The following is a 22,276-nucleotide window of genomic DNA, read 5'->3' on the forward strand; positions in this document are numbered from 1 at the left end:
GTGTGTCCATGTGGAGGGCAGGAGGGATCCTGCTGGTGGGAGCACCCTTGGATTTAAATGCTTCGAGGTGACGCAGGGCAAGATGACTGTCCCCAATCACGAAATCGTCTCAATGGAGTGCTTGGGGGAGGGGGCAGGGCCGAGCGTTCACCTTGCCTCGCAGAACAACATTTTGGTTTTCACACTCACCACTGAAAAGTCATTAAATTGAAAGGAAACCTGTACCCCGTTCCCTCCGCAGTCACGCCAGCGCCGTCCCCAGGCACCTCACAGTGTAGCTTTTGTTCGGGGGTCCGGAGTGTAAAATTGGAGTGGCAGATTGTCGGTGCACACATTTAGAATTTCCTGGCTTTCATCAGCTGTGCCACTCAAATGACAATATTTAATCCCAAATGTTTCCTTCCCTTTCCCTACCCCCCCATTTCATAAGTCAGAGGGCTTCCCCCACATTTACAAAGTACACTTCTCTTCCATTTCTTCAACCGTAATGAAAAGTATATTTATGATTTTTTCCCCTATGTATTTGCGATTATACGAACTTTCCTGAACATTTTAAGGGGACTTTCTTAGGAGAAGTTGACTTCCTGGTTTTGAGTTGAATGTAACTCTCCTTTGCTGGCCTCTCCGCTCCCACCATTCATTTCATAACGACAAGGTCGTGCACATTTGAATTCTACGGGTTGGATCTCGTAGCAGTAATCTTGTGCCATTTCATTCCGTTGGATGTGGCTGGAGTGATATTGCTCATTGATTTGAGTCAGCCGGCTTTTCTGTTATTTAGGGATTTTTTCACTGCAGTCATTTTTATTAAAGAAGGGTTAGTTGTAGATGAGAGAATTAGCTGAAATTTAAAACTCGAAGTTTCTTTTTGTTGCTTGGTCACTTTGTAGAATCCATTGTTTAGCAAGACAGCCCTTCTGAGGCCACCCAACAAAAAGATTTTCAACAACACGTCGCATGTGGATCCCCTGATATACAGGCGCATATGCATACGATCACAGTTTACGTTTTGCAGTGTGCTGGAGAGTCTCCATCAAAGAAAGCCTGTGAAAGTGCATCTACAAGAAGCACTTTGGAGTGAGAAGCAGGTGTGACTCCTTGGTGTGTCAACCCGAGCGGGTTCCGATCGTCTGGTATCACTGGGTCCTGGGTTCTGACACGCGAGTGGGTTCTTATACCCGGGCGGGTTCTGATACCTGGCTCAGACCCTGATGGGCTGACGGTGAGGTTCACATGTCCTGTGGCCAGGCTCCCGTGCCCAATGGTCCAGTCAGACACCCATCTGGGTGCTGCTGAGAAGGTGCTGGTGGATGTGGTCAGCCTCTCCCATCAGCTGACCTCAAGGGAAGCAGATTACCCTTGACAGTGTGGGTGGGCCTTATCCAATCAGGGGAGGACCTTGTGAGCAAACTCGGAGGTTTTTCTGGGAGGGAGGAATTCTGCCTCAATACCGTAGCATCAGCTCCTGCCTGGGTTTCCAGCCTGCCGGCTTGCCCTACACATTTCAGACTTACCAGCCTCCACAGTTATATGAGCAATTCCTAAAAATCTCTCTCTCTTTCTTTACACACACGTGCACACACATATTAAACCTCCTGCTAGTTCTGTTTCTCTGGAGAGCTGTGGCTGACACTGGCTGAGAGGAGCAAGAGTTTCAGGCTAGAGCTGCATAACAGTGGTCTCTGGCCACTGGGTGTCTGCAAAAATCAGAAATGTGCTTCTCCATGCCTCTCTAGGTCTTCTAGGGATTTTGGGTTGCTTTCCAATTCACACATGTTCATGTGCATGCATGTATGTGGGCAGTGGCATGTGCATGTTGATTCAGGACACACGCCACTGCAGGTAAGTTCCCTGATGGACACACCCCCTTCAGTAGACACAGGCTATAATGCCCACAGTCACTGCCTTGGGCAGGGTCCTGGGAGAGGGCGTCTGAGGCAGTGAACTTTTGAGTGGGCCATGATGACCTCTTATGGACCAAGGCTAAATCAATGGCGGCAAGCCACAAATATCTACTAGGATGGCATTATATGTGGGCCAAATGCAGAAGATGTTGGGGGACCGTGCGGCCACATCGTCAGATCCCCACCCAGCTCCTCCCCTCGTGAACTTGTACCTGAGCCATCTGGCCGACCCCCTACCCCCCGGGCTGCAGGTATAAAAGGGGGATGAAATTAGCAGTTGTCTCATTGGATGGTGGGGAACGGGACGGGTGGGAATGTGTTAATGTAGGTGAAGCCCTCAGAAAGGTCCCCCACTTTGGGGCACCACATAGGATGAGTGCTTTCATTCTTAGGAGGACAAGCTCCTGCTTGGAGGTCAGGCGGAGTTGGGCTCATGCTCCAGGCTGGCCCCTCACATGCTCTGTGGCTTTAGGGAAGCTCCTAAACCTCTCTGAGGCTCATCTGTAGGAGGAAAGTTAAGAGACTGAGATGTCTCATAAGCTTGCTGAGATGATTACGTTCAAAGAGAAGGAGGACAGTCTGTGGTGAGATGCCAGGCCTGGAGGAAGCTGTCTTTGGCAGCCTGCTGTCCTGGACACTGCTGTGTGTGCACACATTGTTAGGGCCCAGCCAGGGCCAGGACAGTGAGGCACCCAGGTGTAAAACTGGAGGTGACACCTGGTCTCAGGTGCCAACCCTGCATTGCATGGCTCTGACAGTGAGCACCTCCTTAAATTTTGCACTGGCGGGTACCTCTCTTGCTTCTCCCTAGTCCTGGCCCTGCACGTTACCCCATGGAAATGCCGTAACAGTTTTGCAAGGCCGGGGGATCGGCCCCTCGCACAGATTAGGACAGAGGCTCAAAGAGATGGGAAAACAGACCCGAGCCCCCTGCCCCCGACCTCCTGGGTTACTGAGATCTTGGCAGGTGGCGACCGCGCCGTATTCATCTCATGTGATCACATACAGCTCTTGGCATGTAGTGGGTGTCAAATAGATTCTTACGTGTATGCAGTGAGTGAAAGGGAAAAGGGAGGACTCAAATTCTGATATGGCTTCATAGGAACCTGGCCATCCACTCCACCCACCTGCCTTAGCAAAGTGCCCTTGGTGAGGCTGAGGGACTGGGCAGCCAGGACTCCTGAGGGGACCTTGTCAGAGGGGGAAGCCACCTCCGACTGAGCGGTGAGTGCTGCTCCAGGACTGCCCTAAAACTGGATTTGAACAGAAGACCACATGCCATATGACTCTACTGGAATGAAATATCCAGAACAGGCAAAGCCACAGAGGCAGGAAGCAGGTGAGTGGTTGCCGGGGGCTGGGAGAGTGGGGCCAGGAAGTGGCTGCTCAGGGAATGGGCTTCCTTTCGGGGTGATGAAAGTGTTCTACAACTAGAGGGTAGCGATGGTGGCATAGCTTTGTAAATGGGCTAAATGCTACCGAATTCTGCATTTTGAAAATAGTTAAAATGATACATTTTCTTTTGAGACAGGGTGTTACTGTGTCTGGCAGGCTGGAGTGAGTGTGGCTTACTGCAGCCTCAACCTCTCTGGGCTTAGGTGATCCTCCTGCCTCAGCCTCCCAAGTAGCTGGGACAACAAGTGTGTGCCACTACATCCCAGCTATTTTTTTTTTTTTGGTAGAGATGGGGCTTCTGTGTTTTGCCCAGGTTGGTTTTTTTTTTTTTTTCGCCAGGTGAGATCAGTGGCGGACTCGGTGATAGCCCCCTCCGGTTCATCTATTTCCTGCCTCACCTCTCGGTAGTGAATTTTTTGTATTTTTAGTACAGACGGGGTTTCACCGTGGTCTCGATCTCCTGACCTCATGATCTGCCTGCCTTGGCCTCCCAAAGTGCTGGGATTACAAGCGTGAGCCACCACGCCCGGCTTTTTTTTTGTTTTGAGATAGAGTTTCACTCTTATAGCCCAGGCTGGAGTGCAATAGTGTGATCTGGGCTCACTGTAACCTCGTCCTCCTGGGTTCCAGCAATTCTCCTGCCTCAGCCTCTCAAGTAGCTGGGATTACAGCTGTGCATCACCACATCCAGCTAATTTCTTGTATTTTTTTTTTTTTTTTGTAGAGATGGGGTTTCACCTTGTTGGCCAGGCCGGTCTCGAACTCCTGACCTCAAGTGATCTGCTTGCTTCTGCCCGCCTCAGCTTCTCAAACTGTTGGGATTACAGGCGTGAGCCAGGCTAGTCTTGAACTCCTGGGCTTAAGCAGTCTACCCACTTTGGCCTCCCAAAGTGCTGAGATGGCAGGTGTGAACCACCATGCCCAGCCTAAATTTTATGTTATGTATATTTTGCCAAAATAAAAACCCTGGAATCAACAGAACTCTTTGGGTGTAAGTGAGAGAAACAAGATTCAGGCAAGGCAGTGAGTAGTTCCTAGAATGGAAGCTGAGGCTGAGCAACCACATTGCAGGAAGGGTCTCAAAACTGCCAGACTCTGTGACATCTCCGCTTCTGCCTTGTTTTCCTCTGTGACCAGCATCCCCAGGTCACCAACACCTCTGGAACTGAGGCTGGCAGAATGTGGTGGGGGCTCCTTTGAGAGCATGGCAGCTTCTAATGGACCCACATGGTTAGTTTGAGAGGAGCAGTCGCCAGAAGACAGCCGTATGTGTCTGGGCGGGAGACCCAACATTTCAGAGCTACCAACCCTGCGTCATTGGCTGACAGGTGGCTGGGCATCGTGTCACCACTGCCTTCTGGGAATAAACATTTCTCAGCTTTCCATGGGAAGTCTCTGTGTCTTGTTCCAGCTCATTTAGAGCAACTATCATTTATCAAATATCCTCCCCTCCAAAACCTCCTGGATGCCTACAAAGGCTTGGGCCAGATGGCAGAATTCACCAAAGATACAAAGTCCCCAACATGGGGGTGTACTTGGAGAGGGAGAGGGATGAGGAGGTACATGTGGGGAAGGGGTCATGCGTGGGAGAGTTGGGTTGGGAGAAGAAGAAGATGCTTCTAAGGTTCAGTCTGAGACACAGCTGGGGGTTTTCCAGCTCACGGAGTGTTTGTGCCGAGGCAAGACAATGGAATAGGTTCCCACAAGAACAGAAACAGTCCCCACACCCAGAAGCTGTGAGTCTCCAGGGAGAACTGGGCAGTTAAGGGATAAATTGGGGCCTTGCAGACTTGCAGCTCTGCTCACCCGCAACGTGGTCCCAGGAGTGCACAGCGTGGGTTTGGGGCGTGGCTGTGCCAGTTTGCAAATCCGTAGGTGCTTGTCCCACAATGGTTCTTGGTGGTTGGGTCTGTTGCTGCTGGAATCTCTGTCGGCTCAGCTTTTGACTAAAAGCCAGTGGAAGATCTCCTTGCCAGATCCCCCAAAATAGTTTTACCCATTGTTCAGGAAAGAGATTGTAAGAGCTCTAAGAGAAACAAACAGAAAACCAACATCAAACATGAGTAGTGTCCTGGGGGATTTCCTTCCTAACCTTGGTTTTGGAATTAATCTGCTTCAGAAGTTCTTTGACTGGCGTGTGTGTGTGTGTGTGTGTGTGTGTGTGTGTGTGTGTGTGTGTGTGTATGTATGTGGGCGTGTGTATTGTGTGTGTCTGTGTTTGTGTGTATATGAAAAGAAATACTGAGAATAAAATGTTCTTATTTAGTTAGTTATTTTGAGGCAGGGTCTTGCTCCGTCACCTAGGCTAGAGTGCAGTGGCCCAGTCATGGCTTGCTGCGGCCTTGACTTCCAGTGATCCTCCCCCCTCAGCCTCCTGAACAGCTGGTCCCACAGGTGTGCGCCACTATACCTGGCTACTTTTTGCATTTTTTGGTAGAGATGGCATTTCGCCATGTTGCCCAGGCTGGTCTCGAACTCCTGGGCTCAAGTGATCCTTCTGCCTTGGCTCCTAAAATACTGGGATTACAGGCATGAGCCGCTACACCCAGCCTATCATGGTCTAATAACGCCTTGTTGCTCACCAGAGTTTCCTCTCTGTACCTTGGGGATACCCCTTGCTTGGGTAGAGAGGAGGGAAATTACTTTCCTTCTTACCTCTCCATTCTTCTTGTGCACAGGCTTTGAAGGAATGAGAGAGAAGTGGGCATTCTCATTCCTGTAAGGCTCTGTGCCAGGACTCGCCCCATTTGTATATTTTGAGCCTTTTATTATTAACCAAAGTGATCTAGATTGGTAACAATACAAAGGCAAAGCTGGGAGTGCTGTGATTTCTAGCTTCAGCTCCTTATTCATTGATTCATTATTCATTATTGATTAATACATAATAATTCTTTATTTTATTTGCCTTATCAGTTCCTCACTCCTGGAAGGTTGGAGAAGGGAAGGGTGCTGCACAAATTTCTTCTTGGAATTTTAAATTTTACTTTTAAATTATGGGTCCTTAATGACTCTTTAATAACTCCTGAATTCTTGTGATTCAACAGAGGGTATTAATCACAAGTGTGTTTCTTTCTCCTTTTTTTGGCGGGGGTGGAGTCTTTATTTCTTTATAGATTGCTTTATAGATTATACAAGCCAGGCAGTAATTTATCTTCAAGGTTAAACATTCAAATAATTCTGAAGTTCACAGAAAAAGGTGATACCCCCTTTCCTCCCCAGATAATTGAAACCTGAATGGTTTAGATGGCTCCTTCCTGGGCACTTCTGCACGTGTATGGAGAGTAAGCCTTTTCTCACAGGTGCCGCATCAGTGGAAAAATCCCATACCTATTAATAGGTTCAATGGCCTTTCCCGGCACCTGTTGTGTGTCAGGTGTAAAGCTGGGAGCTGCACATTGAATAATGAACAAAAATGGGAGGCCAAGGCGGGCGGATCACGAGGTCAGGAGATCGAGACCATCCTGGCTAACCTGGTGAAACCCCGTCTCTACTAAAAATACAAACAATTAGCCGGGCGAGGTGGTGGGCACCTGTGGTCCCAGCTACTCGGGAGGCTGAGGCAGGAGAATGGCATGAACCCAGGGGGAGGAGCCTGCAGTGAGCTGAGATCACGCCACTGCACTCCAGCCTGGGTGGCAGCGGGACTCCATCTCAAAAAAAAAAAAAAAAAAAGACAAAATGGTCCCCTCATTCCACAGCTCACAGGCTCCAGGCATACGATGCTGGAACTTAGTTTTTCCTTCCCATTTCACAAAATGTCTAGGATTTCTCCCCATGTCTGTCTGCCCTGTACTCTTTAATGTCCAGAGGTAACATTGAATTTTGATGGACCTCAAATTGACTTCTAACTGATTTGCCATTATTAAAAAGCAAAGCAGCAGAAGTCTTGGTTTACATCTCTTTGAGAACCTAAGTGTTTGATAAGATTTAAAGATTTTTTTTGATGGCAGGACACAATACCCTGATAGGACAGGACACTATTACTTATGGCTGCAAATGGGAGCTGGCTGCCAGGCAGGGCCATGCAGGGGGCTGCACCCAGGCATGGGTAACAGTGAGTGGCTGTAGCCAGCAGCTTATATGTGGTCAGTGGAGTGTACTTAACCAGGTTTTGTGGGCTTCTGTGGACCAATTTGAAAAATTTCGTGGGCTCTAAAGCATAGGGCTATCCCTAGCTGTCAGGTACCTGGCCCTGGGGACATAGGTAAGACATTTAGGGGCTCAGGGCATGAGCTCTGATAGGACAGTGGATGGAGCATGGGCTTGTTCAAGAGGGGACTTGACAGCATCTCTAACTGGTTCAGGACAGGATTTTTATTTTATTTTTAAAAAATCATTTATTTATTTATTTATTTATTTTTGAGATGGAGTCTTACTCTGTTGCCCAAACTGGAGTTCAGTGGCATGGTCTTGGCTCACTGCAACCTCCACCTCCCAGATTCAAGCAATTCTTGTGCCTTAGTCTCCTGAGTAGCTGGGATTACAGGTGTGCACCACTACCCCCAGCTAATTTTTGTATTTTTGGTAGAGATGGGGTTTCGCTATGTTTTCCAGGTTGGTCTTGAACTCCTGACCTCAACTGATTTGCCCGCCCTGGCCTTCCAAAGTGCTGGGATTACAGGCGTGAGCCACTGTGCCTGGCCAGGACAGGATTCTGAAGGAACACTGTATTACACCTGACCAATGCATGGTAGACTTTAAATGAGTCTCAAGCGGGGGAATCACTGCATAGATTTCATTTTTTTTTAAATGAAAGGTCTCACATATTTATTGTAAACCCAGCCAAAGAACGTGTTCGTAGCAGATTCAGAGAAAAAAAATACGTATTCCCAATAAAACATGTCTAACTCTCCTGATAGTGGTGACATTTTCAGCTTGATTTGGTAACGTGATTGTGACCTTCAGATAGCATAAATATGTGTGCCATCTCATGTGCAATTCCTAATAGACCCAGCTTAGTTCTTCTCCAGTGTCTCCTTTTGGAGTTGTACCTGATTTTATTACCAGTTTTCATCCAAATCCACTGAGGAATGGGACGATTTTGCTTTTGTTTCTTGGCCAGGAATTGCTTAATTCTGAAAGTCTTCTGAGAAGACACAGCAAGAAGTGGAGTCAAGCACACATCATGATGGCAGAAAAAGGAAGGGGGGGGGCTACTCCATAGATTTCTGAGACTGACCCTCTTTCCTACGAAGCTTTACTCTCTACACTCACAGTCAGTGAGTGACAAGTGGTATATCTGGGTCATTCCTGGGCATGAATGAAAAGAGAACAAACAAATCCATTTTCTGGGTAAGAAGAGTAACAGCTCCCATTTGAATGTTGTGTAGCAGTTTATAAAACATCTTCAAGTACAAGGTCTCACTGAATCTTCACTGCAAACCTGTGAAGTAGGTAAGGATATTTCTGTCATCGAACAGATAAGGAAATGGAGGCTCAGAGAAGTCAAGAAACTGGCCCAGGGTCACACAGCTCTGAAGTGGAGAGCGAAGGCTTGAATTGGGGTTTTGTGATGCTTCATCTATGAGCTTTCAATTTCAGCCATCATGGGTTGTACCTTCTCTGCTCCATGTTTGATCTTTGCTCCACGTGGGTATCTCTGGCTGTTGCCATGAGTCTGAAGAACATGCCCATGGTCACATAGGACAACCACAGTCTTCAACAGAAAGCGCCGTCTCTCTGCTTCATGCCTGTGGTGATTTTATACCTATAAAAGGACACTTTCCTATTCTAGGGCTGCTGAGCCATGGCAACCTTGAAAGGTTATAATACCACAGTACGAACGATTTCCAAATGTCCCTTGTCAACACCCAGCACAGCCCTAACACCTGGAGAAGTGAAGAAGATTCCAGAGGAGGAAAGATGGCCTTTGAATCATTTTGTCAGGCACATGTCACTCCACTTGAATTATGTTTCACGAAGGCGAATGCTTTTCAATCGTCCAAGGCAGGGGTCCGTCACTTTCAAGTGCACTTGATGTGTTGCTGTTTTAAAAATTAAATACTCAGAGTTTGCAGAATGGACACGGCCTTTCGGTTTTTTAATATAAGGTTTAAAAAGTGCTTTCACGCTGTAATCCCTGGGGGGACAGGAAAGGCTGTTTGCTGCAGCCCTTGGCCTCCAGGAAATCTGGCCAGACCACCTACGGGAAATTAGCCTCCAGCACTCGGCTTAGCTGGGAGGTGACAGCAGCCCCTCTCTCCACTGCGGCCCTGCAGTCTAAGCTACATAATCTAATCTTTCAAGATATTTTTCTCTGGAGAGGCAGGGAGCTGAGTAACTAAACAGACACAGCACTGCTAATCCCTTTTTCCTGAGGCTGAAGGGTTTAACTCCTTGCCTTCTGTGTTAAGGCAGTGAGCTCAATATGGGCTGTTGGGATTGACATCAGAATTTTTTTTTTTTTTGAGATGGAGTCTTGCTCTGTCGCCCAGGCTGGAGTACAGTGGTGCAATCTCGGCTCACTGCAAGCTCCACCTCCCAGGTTCATGCCATTCTCCTGCCTCAGCCTCCCGAGTAGCTGGGACTGCAGGCGCCCACCACCACAGCTGGCTAAGTTTTTATATTTTTACTAGAGACAGGGTTTCACTGTGTTAGCCAGGATGGTCTTGATCTCCTGACCTCATGATCTGCCCGCCTCGGCCTCCCAAAGTGCTGGGATTACAGGCATGAACCATTGTGCCCAGCTGATGTCAGAATTTTTTAAACAGCATTTCGTTTTGTGTTCTTTGTGCAAACGGAATAATCAGAGCTGACGCTCCTCAATTTCCCTGGACCTACCGTGTGTCTGGCACTGCTCTAAGTGCTTCAAATAGAGGAACTAGGTTACTCCTACTTCAAGAAGTGGGTACTATAATTATGCACAGAGATGTTAAGTACCTTGCCCAAGTTCACACAGTGGTGGGGAGCAGGTTCAAAGCCAGGCCACCGTATGGGAGTCTGTGCTCTTCATCCCTGTGCTCCTTGTTAAACAGGAAGAGCTCAAAATGGCTCTGAACTGTCCACTAGTCGATTTTCTTTCACTCATTGATTTGTTCACTTGCGGTTTGTATTCAGCAACTGCAGTATGCAAATGCCAAGATGGTTTAGATCGAGGCACTCATGGTCTTCCCAGGAGCTGACAGCCAGCTGTGGAAATGAACAAATCCATAACTAATTATGCTGCAGAAGGCAGAGGGCACCCATAGCTGTGCTGGAGCCAGTGGGGTAAGGGGAACCTTTAGCCCAGAGGAAGCAGGAGAGCCAGGGAAGGCTTTTCTGCAGGGTCAGGAGGAGGGAGAGAAGGCACCTGCCAGGATGAGGTGATGGGGTGCATTCAGGGCAGTGCACTCTGGGAAACTCCCTGGGCCCAGCTGGTATTGCCCCCTCCCTTGGAAGCTGGTGATCAGCATGGGGCCTACAAGAAGGAGTAGAGCCACGGCAGAGAGGAACCTATGTTTTATTAGCTTGGCATGGGCAGGGTCTTAATCAGACTGTCTTGTAAAAGCAGGTCAAATGAAAGATTTCACCTGACCTTATAGGTCAGTGTCTTTGGAGACAGCATTTCCAGGTGTTGTATGGTGCAGAAGGGTCCCTCCTGACACCACACATGTAGGACTCTATTTCTGCTTGTCAAAGTATGTGTAGACTGCCCCTGACAAAGGCTTCTCTAGACAGCTCAACAGCTTTTGCTGTGAGGCTCAGCTGGCTTTATTTCCCTCCCCCTAGAAGACTCTGGGGCTCCAGTAAAGCCCCTCCCACTCCAGGACACAGGCTGGGGGCAGGTTCTTGACCCTCATCCATCACAATGCATCTACTTGCTGGTGTAGGATGTGAGTAGGTTCCAGCTGGTTCCATCCCAATGGCAGCAGACAAACCATCCTTGCATTCTCTCGCCATGGTCTCAGCCTGGGGTGGCACGTGGAGCAACCCCGGTGGAATGCCTCTCTCTTCAAGCCCAGGCTGAGATGTTTTCCTTCAGCTTGGCAGAGCTAATACTGAAAGCTGCTCTCAGCCTGCTGGGTTTAGAGGCCAATAGGCTATGCAGCAGGGGAGCACAAAGATATTTGGAACTGGAAGTTGCTGTCGGTTGTTTTGAAAGGTGCAAAATGTTTAAATAATTACTTCCAAACGTGGAGACCACTTTCCTCCTCCCACCTGAGCTGGGCGCTCCTTCCTCCAGATTTGCCCTCCCTTTTGATTTCTCCCTGCTCGATTTCCTTCCCCATCTTTATAGCCCCTTTCTTGCACCTGGTTTCCCCTTTGCTCCCCTCCCTCCCACTTGGAGCTTGGAGTGATTTCTAAGGGTGCCTCATTAAGGACTTGGACTTCTCTTGACTACTTCTTTCTTCTCTTGTTTGTTTTCACTGTTTCTCTTAAATAACCATGTGGAGGGGGCCCTGTTTGTTTTTCTTGCCTAGTGTCTCCCTGCCAGTCAGTTGTTCAGCAAACAAAGGCTTTGTGAGTCCCTAGGGCTTGCCAAGATGAGAGGGAAGGGAAGAGCTTTTCCTAGAGGAGAGGATTCCATCCGACACACCTGGGGAAAGGGCCCATTTGGAAGTGCTCTTTTCCAGGTGGTGGAGTGTGCAGAACAGCTGTCATGTATAGATCAGGAAGCTGAGGGGCCAGTTGCCCGGGGCCAGTTGCCCAGGGCCACACAGTGCATGATGCAAGTGGTTTGACTCCATGGTCTGTCTACCCCAGCACTGTCCTATAGAAACATAATATAATCCACACGTGTGATTTTAAATTTTTCAGCAGCCACATTCTAAAAAGTGAAAGTGAAATTAAATTTATTTATTTATTTTTATTTTGAGACAGAGCCTCACTCTGTCACCCAGGCTGGAGTGCAGTGGTATGATCTTGGCTCACTGCAACCTCCGCCTCCTGGGTTCAAGTGATTCTCCTGCCTCAGTCTCCTTAGTAGCTGGGATTACAGGCGCGTGCCACCATGCCCAGCTAATTTTTGTATTTTTAGTAGAGATGGGGTTTCTACATGTTGCTCAGGCTGGTCTCAAACTCCTGGCTTCAAGTGATCTGCCCGCCTCGGCCTCCCAAAGTGCTGGGAATTACAGACGTGAACCACTGCGCCCGGCCGAAATTAATTTTAATAATATATTTTATTTAACTCATCATATCCAAAATATTACCCTGTCCACATGTAAGCAACAGTAGAATATTAATGAGATATTTACATTCTCTTTTTCATATGAAGCCTTTGAAATCCAGCGTGTGACTTACTCTGAGGGCGTGTCTCAGTTCCAGCCATGTTTTGGGTGCTGTGAAGCCACAGTACGAACCATTTTCCACACCACGGTGTTTACCCCGCCTTCTGTGTTCCTCATCCTTAGTTCCTGTGGAAGCCTGTGTCTGTGCGGCTTAGTGGGGCTGGTGCTGACTCCAGGGCTGGACAGCGCCATCTGAATCCTGCACCGCCTCTGGGTGATTTGGACTCTTTGAATCTCAGCCACGTGCTTCCCCTACTTTTTCTCTTACAACCTTCACAGTTCTGCAGTGGTCCTCTCTCTTTTACAAATGAGGTAACTGAGGCTCAGAGGGGAAGAGCTGCTGACTCACCCAAGGTCACACAGTATATGGCAAGGTGGGGACAGAAAAAAAATCCCTTCCATCCCAGGTCACCTGATGCCAAGTCCTGCCCTCCTGACGACGTGGTTTGCAGTGTTAGGCCCTAGAAGCTTTATGTATTCCAGGATGCCCCATGCCCTTTGTCTCCGCTTCTGAGACATTCTGGGCTTCCCCGGCTCAGAGCAAGCAGCAGGACTCAGCCTTCCACTGAGGGCCCCCTTTTGCCAAGCCCCAGAGCTGGTCATCCAGCTTCCCTTGTGCCCACTGCTCAGGGAATGCCCTGGCAGGTTGGTGGGGATAGTGCATGAGAATGCACCAGGGTGTCAGATTCTTCCCCATGGGAATAGTTACTAAAGAATAGGTCACTGACCGGGCATGGTGGCTCACACAACTGTAATCCCAGTACTTTGGGAGGTTGAGGGAGGAGGATCCCTTGAGCTCAGAAGTTTGAGACCAGCCTGAGCAACACAGCAGGACCCATCTCTAGAAAAAAATACAAAACTAAGCTGGGGATGGTGATGCACACCTGTAGTTCCAGCTATTTGGGAGGCTGAGGTGGGGAGGACTGCATGAGCCTGGGAGGTCTAGGCTGCAGTGGGCCACGATCATGTCACTGCACTCCAGCCTGGGCAAGAGAGCAGGACCCTTTCTCAAAAAAGAGAAAGAAAAGAATGGGTCAGCATCGAATGATAGAATCTAACATTTATGGAACAATTACTATGCACAATGAACCAGGCAAATTATAGACCCCCCTCACACAGCATCCCTTTGATGTGTTCCGCCTGAGGTCTGGGAGCTGGCGCAGGATACCGCTCTGGAGTGTGTATATCGTGTCATGTCTGTGTGAAATCAGCTGGGCTGGTGGCATTCACACCACAGCAATTGGCATATGCTGCGAATCAGGGTTCCCTGACTTTAGAGCCGGCTGTTGGACACTGGCCTGCACACCACTGCATCTTCCCAGAGTAGGATTAGCTGAGCCTCTTGATTTTGTGGAAAGAAAGCTGAACCAGCGTGAGAAGTTCAAGTTCAATGTAAAGCCTGCCTATGACCATTTCAAGGTATTTTTTTAATCAAGAAGGTAAAATTAATTTCAGACCCTTTCCTTGTCAAAGACAAAGAAAAAAAAGAAAAGTGGTCCTGTATGTTCTTAGTGTTTCACTTTTATTTGCCTAGAGTGACCCTGGTTTTTTTATTTCTTGAGAACTTTATTATATATTTTAATAGCAAAAAATATTACTTTGGAACAATGGGGAAATATTGAAAGCATATCATAAAAATATTAAGTTGTCCTTAGAGGCAAATTTGCACACATGTGCATTAGTAGTTTTATAAAATGTGTAATGTAACCATATTTTTTGATGCTAATTAAATACACCAGTCACTGAAAAACTTTTTTTTTTTTTTAAATAAAGAGATTAGTCCTTTATGTGAACTCACTTTACCTAGGTTTCTAAATTTGGAAAGCAAGAAAATCGGAAGATATAAGAGAAAAAAAGGTGAAAACATTACTTTTCCTATTGATGTAATGCTACTGAGCTTCAACATCATCTTTGGAATCAGAGAATTCTGCTTGCACATTTTGTTTTCTTTCTAGTCATTTATTCAACAAATATCTGAGTCAGAGTTTGTGCTAGAAACTGGGGAAACCCCAGAGAATAAGACCAATGTGGTCCCAGCTCACATAGGCCTGAGCCCAGGAGGGGAGATGGACAAATGCTGTAGAACCACAATGTGGTTAGAATTATAAGGGGAAGGTGCAGGAGTTTGTGAAAGGGAGCCCTAAGCTAGTAGAGGGCGGGATTGGTGTCTGCGCCCTGGGATGGTGTCCCTGGAAAGTCATGCTTATGCTGAAACCTGAGGAAGGAAGGAGATGGCTGGTGAAGAGCAGAGGGAAGGATGTTGTAGGTTGGGGGAACAGTGTGTGCAGTAGGAGGGATAGCATGTGCGAAGACCCTGAGGCTGGAAGGTGCTTGGTGAGTTTGACTCAAGTCTGCCCCAGGTGTAAAGTGATGGAGAAAGCCCCTCGTGGAAGGCCTAAGGTGTGGAAGGAGCCATATCCTTCACTGCCCCATCTGCACCCAACTGCCCAGTGGGCAGGCTTCGTGCCATGGTTGCCTGTGTTGTTAGATGCCAGATTTCCATCCCAGAAGGCAGACCTGGAACTGGGTGTGTGGAGAATCCTGGGAGCAGCATGGGGAAAGGGTGTCTTCCCGTGACAGCCTCTCCTCCCTCCTGTGAGCACCATGAACCCCTGGCAGGGCTCTTCCTCCCCTGGGCAATGCCTGGCTCTGGTTGCCTGCTGTGCTGTGCTGTGCAGCTCCTGGCACACAGATTTAGCTTGGTAGTTGTGTCACATTCTGTATTACTTTACCCAGTATCCATCGCTTCTTTTCCTTTCTGCCAAAACTGTGCCTCAGTCAGAGCACCCAGCCCCACTGCTGATCCATGGTATGGTTTGGTCCCCACCCAAATCCCATGTTGAATTGTAATCCTCAGTGTTGGAGGAGGGGCCTGATGGAAGGTGGTTGGATCATGGGGGCGGACTTCCCCCTTGCTGTTCTTGTGATAGTGAGTTCTCATGAGATCTTGTTGTTTGAAAGTCTGTAGCACCTCCCTCTTGCCTCTCTGTCTTGTGCTGCCATGTGAAGATGTGCCTGCTTTCCTTTCACCTTCTGCCATGACTGTAAGTTTCCTGAGGCCTCCCCAGTTATGCTCCCTGTACGGCCTGTGGAACTGTGACTCAATTCAACCTCCTTTCTTCATAAATTACCCAGTCTCAGATAGTTCCTTATAGTAATGTGAGAATGAGCTAATACAGACCATGACCTGTCTGACCCTGCAGCCCCCATTCATAAGTGAAGTATTATTGGAATGCAGCCACCCTTATTCACTGAGGGGCTGTCTGTGTCTGCTTTTGCATTACAACAACAGAGTTGAGTAGTTTTTGTTTGTTTGTTTGCTTAATTTGGGAAGGAGAGCTTTATTTCTCATCAAGGGTTGCAGCCTGCAGGGTGGCCAGTCCGACAGGTTGGGAAGCAGAAACAGATACTTCAAGAGAGGGGAAAAGGGAACAGGAATTTATGTAGAGCAGGGAGGCCAAATATACATATTCAATAAGCTGTAGGAGGAGTCTTGAATATTTATGAAAGGAGAAACACACATGCACGATTGAGCTTCATGCTCCTTCATGGGCTCCATGTAGAAAAAATTGCGGCCTTGGCATAATCTGAGGGTGGAGTTTTCAGCGCTCTGACGTCAAGGGTGAAGTGGAGGATGGGAAAACCCTCACTGCGCATCCGCCACACACTGGCCAGAACCACTCCGTGGTCGGTAGTCTCTTATCAGGCAAAAAGGAGGGGCAGCATCAGGCAGTAGGTTGATGTCAGCGGTGGAGGCTTTTGTAAGGACTGCTTTCTGTGTAGCCCTTAGGGGAGAAAGCGTGATCATGGCCAGTGAGGGAGGGGTATAACGAGTGTGTCTGACCCCCCCATGCCGTCACGGCTGAGAACTCAGTTTTCAAGTTTACTCTGGGGTCCAGGGTTGAGTAGTTTTGATGGAAACTTTTACTTCCTCTTCCCAATTATTATTGTTATTTATTTATGTATTTATTGAGATGAGGTCTCACTCTGTCACCCAGGCTGGAGTGCATTGGCATGATCACGGCTCATGGCAGCCTGGAATTCCTGGGCTCAAGTGATCCCCATGCCTTGGTCTGCCAAAGTGCGGGGACCACAGGGCTTAGCTACCACGACCAACCTCCAATTATTTTGGAGGCCCACAAATTTCTACCATCTGGTCCTTTATGAAAACGTTTGCTGCCCCTGATCTGAGTCAACCGTGATGATCCTGTACTCGGATTTTCTGGTGTCCCTGGTGGCTGGTGCACAGACCTGGAGTGTGAAACATTGGATGAGTTCAGTAGCTTCCCTGAATCTCCATCTGGATCTGTGAACACTCTACCTATGTTATTTGAGATGATAGTCACAACAGCCTGTGAGGCAGGCACTATTGTTATCTGGGAGCTGAGGAAATGGAGGAACAGAGAGGCCTAGTAACCCAACTGAGATCATACAGCTTGTGAACGGTAGCAGGGATTTTTTTTTTTTTTTTTTTGAGACAAGGGCTTGCTCTGTTGCCCAGGCTGGAGTGCAGTGGTGCAATCTTGGCTCACTGCAACGTCTGCCTCCTGGGTTCAAGCAATTCTCCTGCCTTAGCCTCTCAAGTAGCTGGGACTATAGGTACATGCCACCACGCTTGGTTAATTTTTGTATTTTTAGTAGAAATGGGGTTTTGCCCATGTTGGCCAGGCTGATCTCAAACTCTTGACCTCAAGTGATCCCCCTGCCTCAGCCTCCCAAAGTGCTGGGATTACAGGCAGGAGCTACTGTGCCCAGCTGGTAGCTGGGATTTGAATCCTGCCTGGCTCCTGAGTCTGGTTCTTAACCTCAGAACGCTGGAGTTGATGGCAGGTGGGAGTGGGCAGGAAGGTGGCAGTGCCGATTCCTACTGATCTTCAATAGGAATTAGGGTTCGTGTTTAGAGAATGATTTGGCCTAGGTCCCTGTTCCTGACCTTTCACAGAAGATCCATGTAGCATGGAGTAGGGGTTAAGCTCAGGGGCTTTGGGTCTAACCTCCTGGGTTGAAATCCTAGTTTTACTGATTACTGAGCCTCAGTCTCCCTATCTGTTGAATAGGGAAATAACATCAGGAACTCACAGGGCTCCTGAAAGGGTTAGGTGGCTGATGATAGGATAAACACTTGGTATATAGTAAGTGGCCAATAAAACCAGCCGTGATCGTTCACTCAAAACCAGTCTTTGGCAAAGAGAAAAATACAAGCTTAAACTCAACCATGTGGTGAGTCATTTGTTAGGTCAGTACAAAAGTAAAAGTCATCACAGTTTACTTTTGCACCAACCTGATATTAAAAAATAACTGGAAGCTGGGCATGGTGGTTCCCATGTGTAATCCCAGCACTTTGGGAAGCTGAGGTGGGAGGATCACTTGAGACTAGGAGTAGGAGACTGCACCACTGCACTCCAGCCTGGGTGATGGAGCAACAACCCACCTCTTAAAGGAAAAAAATTGGGAAGAGGAAGTAAAAGCATTGCATGGAGTCCAGTGTGGGGTAAACCCTTCACCTGTGAATCCCAGTTTTATCAGTTTTTTCCTTTTTTTCTGAGACACAGTCTCACTTTGTCACCCAGGCTGGAGTGCAGTGGTACAATCATAGCTCACTGTAGCCTTGACCTCCTGGGCTGAGGGCATTCTCCAACCTCAGCCTCTTGAGTAGTTGGGACTACAGGCACACGCCACCATGCCCAGCTAATTTTTGTTTTTTTATAGAGACGGGGTTTCGCCGTGTTGCCCAGGCTACTCTCGAGCCCCTAGGGCCTCAGCTTCCCAAGGTCCTGGGATTACAGGCATGAGCCACCATGCCTGGCTCCCTGTTTCATCTTCTAAAAAATTTTAAACTTTTTCCTGGCCTTCCTGACTCACGCAGCAATCCCAATTTTGTCTCGTTCATTTTGATAAGAGGTAAGAGGGGTGCTTTGTTACCCTCACTTTTCTGCAGAGGAAAGTGAGGCTCAGGAAGGAACATTCTCTAGCTCGTCGTCTTTAGTGGGTGAGTGGCAGGTGGGCCCTGTGTGTGGAGCCGCAACCTTGCCCTCTGTGTCCAAAGTGGACAGCAGGTGGGCGCTATGTGACCAGTCCCAGCCCTGCCAGCAGAATCCACAATGATTTTTAATTCTCTCTGCAAAGAAGTGGAAATCCAGGCCTGAGTCACCTGTGAAGGACCACAGTGGGAGTTAAATCTGAACCCAGAGCAGCACTGGGAGCCGTGGGGTTTGTGGTGTGAGGCCAAGGTTACCAGCTCAGGCCTCATGTTTTTGGCCTATGAATTTCTATGGAGTCTGTTAATAAGCAAATGGATCTATTTAAGTGAAAACGCTTAGAGGCAGGGAATTTAATTACTCAACAACTTTTTCTTTCTTTTTTATTACTGAAATTAATTAAAAAATAATTTTGAAATGTATGGCCGACACTTTGCCAGGAACGTGCTACGTGTAAAATCATTCCTCTCTACATCACGTATTCACAAATTCATTTTCATGAATTCATGTATTCAGACTGGTCACCTGTTTCTATAGATTATTTGGAGCCCACCTTCAGGGATTTTTTTTTTTTTTTCCTCAAACAAATTAAGATTTGTAACTTTTCCTTGAGGGAATAAAATCCTGATTGACACATACAGATTCACATTATCTATTATCTATCTATCTATCTATCTATCTATCTATCTATCTATCTATCTATCTATCTATGTATCTATCTATGTATCTATCTATCTATGTGTCTGTCTATCTAGTATATATTTATGAATGTGCATATATGTACTCTGTATGGATGAGTATATACATTCAAATTATCTTGATATAGTTTTTTTTTTTTTTTTTTTTTTTTTTTTTGAGCTCTCGCTCTGTCGCCCAGGCTGGAGTGCAGTGGCACGATCTCGGCTCATTGGAACCCCCGCCTCCCAAGTTCAAGCTATTCTCCTGCCACAGCGTCCCATGTAGCTGGGATTACAGGCACATGCCACCACGCCTGGCTAATTTTTGTATTTTTAGTAGAGACAGGGTTTCGCCATATTGGCCAGGCTGGTCTCAAACTCCTGACCTCAGGTGATTTGCCCGCCTTGGCCTCCCAAAGTGCTGGGATTACAGTATGAGCCACCTCGCCTGGCCCCTCTTAAAACTTTTTTCTACGTACTACCTAAAGTATCCATACTTATTAAAGAAATGCATGTCCATCTTTTCAATAGGCAACCCTATTAAATGTGATGTCTTTCTTTCTTGTGAGTATCTGTTTTTTGGTGCCTCAGTATGCATACTTAGAATTTTGTATTTTGCTTTTTGTGCTTGAAATTATAAGCATTTCCCCAGGTATTACACACTCTTTAAATTATTTTTGGTGGCTGCCTGATAGTTCATCAATTGGATACTTAGGTTAATTAATCACATTCCTATTATTGAACCTTGAGCTGCTTCTGACTTTTCAATATTACCAATAACATACAGCCATAAATAGCATAGTATAACATATTTTCTCCCCGCATTTTGTATTATTTTCTTAGGGATAGATTCCCCAAAGTGGGATTTCTGGATCAAAGAATGTGAATATTTTCTTACATTTTTAAATTTAAATTTAAACTTTAATTTTTAGATTTTTTTTTTGAGACATGGTTTTGCTCTGTGTCCTAGGCTGGAGTGCAGTGGAAATAACAGCTCACTGCATCCTTGACCTCCTGGCCTCAAGTGATCTTCCTGTGTCAGTCTCCCAAAGTACTGGGATTACAGGTGTGAGCCACCATACCTAGCAGAGTCTGAATATTTTGGAGGCTCCGAAAATAACAAGAATAAAAATCATGACAGGAATTGATGTTTATTGGCATCACCATCAATGGACGGGCCCTGCACTCAGAGCTCGCTGACCTTTCACAAAATGCCTCTGAGGAAGGTCCTATGCTCCCTGAGCTCAGTGAGACTCTGCATCTGGGGAGGCTGAGCCAGACCTGAATCCACATGCTTCACCACTGTCCCTGGGCCTCCTGCTTGTTTACAACTTGGCCCATGTCTACACATCACCAGCTTTGCATTTTATTTTTTAATTAATTTTTTTTTTTTTTCTGAGACAGGGTCTCGTTCTGTTCCTCAGGCTGGAGAACAGTGGCATGATCCCAGCTCACTGCAACCTCTGCCTTCCAGGCTCAAGCCATCCTCCTGCCATAACCTCATGATTAGCTGGAGCTGCAGGTGTGTGCCACCATGCCTGCCTAATTAAATTTGTTTTCTTTTTTTTAGAGATGGGGTCTCACTGTGTTGTCCAGGCTGGTCTCGAACTTGTGGCCTGCAGTCCTTGGCGTTCCTCTGATGGTGGCTTTGTTACTCCAGTCCTGGCTCCGTCTCCATGCGGCCTCTCCCCCGTGTGTCTGTGTCGTGTCTTCTTATAAAGACAGCAGTCTTTGGATGGGGGCCCACCCGGCTCCAGTATGGTCTTGTCTTCACTTGATCACATCTGCAAAGACCCTCTTCCAAATAAGGTCACATCACAGGGCCAGCGGTTTAGGACTTGGGTATATCTTTGGGGACATGATTAAGCCCACTAGTGGAGAAAATAAAGCAGGGAGAGGCAGTGCCAGTGTTGAAGGGGGAGCGTGATTTTGGAACCAGGGCTGCTCCAAGCATCGGCACGGTGTGGCTGAGGCACCAACATGCCCATGTCCGTGGCCTTAAGGTCCAGGACAAGAGTGACCCACCTGCTTCTGACCCAATGAGTACTGCTGCCCATCCCCACCCCCTTTTCATTTTATTCTTTCCCTTTGAAGCTGAGATGAAAGCCCCCGAGGGTGTCATTTGGTCACCAAGACACTCTCTCCATCTCCCACTTTCTTGCCCCTTCTTTGTGCCCCGACAGTTGCCTGGCTTTGCAGGGCAGGGCTCTTTTCAGCCTGGGCTTCAGGTGAGAAGTTGACACATTCCCTCTAAAGCTGCCTCATAAAAGCTGGAACTATATTGAGCAAAGGATTCCATCTTCTGTCCTCCGCCAGCGGCAGTGTGTACCCGGCTTTCATTCCTGGCCAAGTACTCCAGGGAGGTAGCACTGCAAACCATGTTTCTGAATAAATGTTTGCACTGTATAATTTTCCTTTGGTGTAAAGCATTCCGTGCACACAGCAAGAAAGGTAGAAATAAAGCCAGTCTGGCTGCACGAAGACAGTGAATCTACGAGACTGAGGAAGGAGGAAAGAGGACGGACACTGAAGGAGGGAGGTTCACTGTGGCTGCTTTGGACACCCCTTGGGGTTCCTTGTCCTTGCTGTGGAGCGGTGAAACAGGGCACCCCATGATGTATTTCAGGAGGGTGGAGAGAGGGACACATTTGTCCAGTTTCCCCTGTGCCTATTTGTTACAAATGTTTCAGGTAATTTTTTCACTTGTTAATGCTCCTTTTGGTTGAGATGGTGAACTAGCTCACAGATTTTGTTTTCTTTTTGTGTGTGTGTTAATAGACTGTTTACTGCAATTTATAGAAAAATGAAGCCCTTAGTAGAGTTCCCATGCACGCCCCCCCCAAGCCTCCCGTATTGTTACCATCTTGCGTTAGTGTGGTACATGTGTGACAGGTGATGAGCCAGCATTGACACATTGTTATTGAGTGAAGTGCATAGTTTACATGAGGCTTCCCTCTGTGTTGAACATGCTGTGGGTTTGGACACGTGCATCCTGACAAGTCTCCAGCATCGTAGTATCCACAGAGGAGTTTCACAGCTCTAAACATCCTCTGTGCTCTGCCTATTCATCCCTCCCCCTCTTCCCTTTCACCCTGCCAACCCTGATCTTTTTACTG

The 22,276-nt window shown here is 47.5% G+C and overlaps 1 protein-coding gene across 1 annotated transcript in view; it reads left to right on the forward strand.

The window, feature by feature from the left end:
* Positions 1-21,732, forward strand: part of CUNH16orf95 (chromosome unknown C16orf95 homolog) — a 64,503-nt gene extending 42,771 nt beyond the window's left edge. Inside the window, 1 exon segment of the mRNA XM_058440398.1 lies at positions 20,731-21,732. The gene's annotated coding sequence lies outside the window, so the exon portion shown is untranslated.
* The last annotated feature ends 544 nt before the right edge of the window (positions 21,733-22,276 follow it).

This window comes from Hylobates moloch, unplaced genomic scaffold (genome assembly GCF_009828535.3).
Source record: "Hylobates moloch isolate HMO894 unplaced genomic scaffold, HMol_V3 SCAFFOLD_6, whole genome shotgun sequence".
Lineage (NCBI taxonomy): Eukaryota > Metazoa > Chordata > Mammalia > Primates > Hylobatidae > Hylobates > Hylobates moloch.